This window comes from Epargyreus clarus, unplaced genomic scaffold, assembly GCF_041222505.1.
Source record: "Epargyreus clarus isolate Ecla_fem2 unplaced genomic scaffold, WU_Ecla_fem_2.2 ptg000022l, whole genome shotgun sequence".
Lineage (NCBI taxonomy): Eukaryota > Metazoa > Arthropoda > Insecta > Lepidoptera > Hesperiidae > Epargyreus > Epargyreus clarus.
The window spans coordinates 3312031-3314750 of record NW_027332229.1 but is presented as its reverse complement, the minus strand read 5'-3'; the positions used below and the strand labels follow the sequence as shown (position 1 = coordinate 3314750).

The window sequence follows — 2720 nt, the reverse complement described above, 5'->3', positions numbered from 1 at the left end:
CGCACGTAAAACCGATTTCTGGCGTGGCGACGCATGCCGTGGCCACGCTATACGATGGTATATATATACAGTCTATATGCAGTAGTGTGTACGGTGTGGCGACGCGTCGCCATGCGCAATCGAATTCAATAAATAGTCATCGTTATCTGGAAAATGATCGTAATATTTTATTTTATCATTATGACATATTTAGTTCCTATCACAATATGTTCTTTTCTACATATTACTTTTACAAAATAATGTCGATGTTTCACATCTGCCAGGCGTCCCGTGACGGCTCACAATTTTGATGTGAAACATCTATAGCCGCACGTAAAACCGATTTCTGGCGTGGCGACGCATGCCGTGGCCACGCTATACGATGGTATATATATACAGTCTATATGCAGTAGTGTGTACGGTGTGGCGACGCGTCGCCATGCGCAATCGAATTCAATAAATAGTCATCGTTATCTGGAAAATGATCGTAATATTTTATTTTATCATTATGACATATTTAGTTCCTATCACAATATGTTCTTTTCTACATATTACTTTTACAAAATAATGTCGATGTTTCACATCTGCCAGGCGTCCCGTGACGGCTCACAATTTTTTTCATTAATTTAGATCTATAAAACCTTGCGGACGCAAGGTGTAAAAAAATAGAGTTAGACTCATTTGAGTGTTCCCCTCCACGGAAATCTTTAGTAAAAGGCGAAAGATTTATGCGTTTTGAAGGGAAACCAGAGTGACGAACAAATGCCTTTGGAGGCTTATATGTATTTTGAAAACATTCTCAACAGCGTGATTCAGCATTTACCTCACTTTTGTTGTAGTGACATCTAGCGCGAGGGGTTGAAACTAACAAAACTGTCACTTGGCGCAATTAATTACAGCACGCGCCAATAGGTGGCGTCACATTTGACATAAATAGCCACAAGTTCATCTATACTATAATATTATAAAGAGGAAAACTTTGTTTGTTTGTTTGGTTGTAATGAATAGACTCAAAAACAACTGGACCGATTTTAAAAATTTATTCACCATTCGAAAGCTACATTATCCACGAGTAACATAGGCTATATTTTATAAGAAATATATTTTATAAATAGATTTTGAGGCGTTACAAAGTTTGCCGGGTCAGCTAGTGATGCATAAACGTAAACAGTTTTAGCATTATTAAAATTTTTGTGGTAGCAGTATCGACAATCACATTTTTTGCAAATTACGAACAAAAACAATTTTTGCTTACAAGTTATGATTTTACACTTTCTAGTATGCACTAAAAAGCAGTGATAGCCTAGTGGTTAAGAAACTCGGTCTCTCGATCGACGGGTCCAAGGTTCAAAACCCAGGCACCTCTGATTTTCAAAAATTATGTGCGTATTAAAAAAAATTATCACTTGCTTAAACGGTGAAGGAAAACATCGTGAGGAAACCTGCATACCTGAGAGATTTATAAAAAAGAAATCTCAAGTGCACGTGAAGTCTACCAATACGCACTTGTCCAGCGCCGTGGACCATAGTCTAATCCTTCTCATTATGAGAGGAGACCCGTGCCCAGCAGTGGGACAGTAATGGGTTGACGATGATGATGATGAAGTATGCACTTAGGCAAAAATTGTCAAATTTCGGTCTTTGCTAGTCGAATATTTATTAAACTGCATTCCAACACTAGATGGCGCTAGCGCTTCAGTACCGCCATTTCCGACATATATATATTTAAAAATATATTTTACAAATAAGATGTAATGATTTTATTAGTTTAACGGAGTTTAAATTTAAGAGTAAAAGAGACCAAGGCTAAATCGCAAAAAAAATAACAATCCTAAAAAAATGAATCTAACGTACGAGTAAGTTATCCACCACAAGCATTTAAAGTGGTTCTGGTTCTGGATCAAAGATAGCTTTGCTCTTCATAGGTCTTCTGACGAAAGGTAGATTAAATAATTTATTGTTAATTAATCAGTGACCACATCATTTTTGCTGATATAGGATCTTAAACTGAATATACCATACACGATACGCGAGCCCTTATAAAGCTGCGCTTTTTGCTAGTATTTTTTAATTGTAGCCATATTACTAGCCTATGTAAAACCGATGAGTTCCTTCCCCCTGGTTACGTCAAAATAATATTAAAAAAAGTTTTGTCGAAAATCTTTACGATTTGTTAACATGCTTTTATTAGCTTGGGTTGTATGTACGTATGTATATATGTACGGAACAGAGTAGCGGAATCTTTGAACTCGATATTATTATATTATTAAAACGTAAGTATTATTTCTATCCGCTCTAGACGTTCAGGTTAATTCAAAATTTTGAAAAATTATCAAAAACCAATGACAATACACGATTTTTATAATTTTGTACCATTGTCCTTATCAACATCCTCAGGATTAACGATTTTCGAGGCCAGATTGTTCGAACGCCTTAGACAAAGTTCATCGCAAAGTTACTAGATTGATTTTTAGTTTTGAAAAATAATAATGTTATATCCCTATAACTCAAATGTACTGAAACATATCTATAATGCCATCTTGTAGAATGATTTTTAGGATTCCGTGACAGTACTACTATGAAACTTTGTATTTGGCTTGCTGGATAAAAGTAATGAAACGCCTATTTCACCGCTTTTGGAAATTCTACTTCAGCCTTTTTCGGTGCAGTCGGGTTTTTGAGTTTTTTATTAAATTACTTTAACTATATTTATAAGTACTATTCTAGTATACTGTGCTGGC

At 35.5% G+C, this 2720-nt stretch overlaps 1 non-coding gene across 1 annotated transcript; it reads right to left on the bottom strand.

Moving 5' to 3' along the window:
• Positions 1 to 617: 617 nt before the first annotated feature.
• LOC140751420 (U5 spliceosomal RNA) lies at positions 618 to 734 on the bottom strand. The gene has a single exon (XR_012103329.1). It is a non-coding gene; the product is annotated as a U5 spliceosomal RNA (small nuclear RNA).
• Between the last annotated feature and the right edge of the window lie 1986 nt (positions 735 to 2720).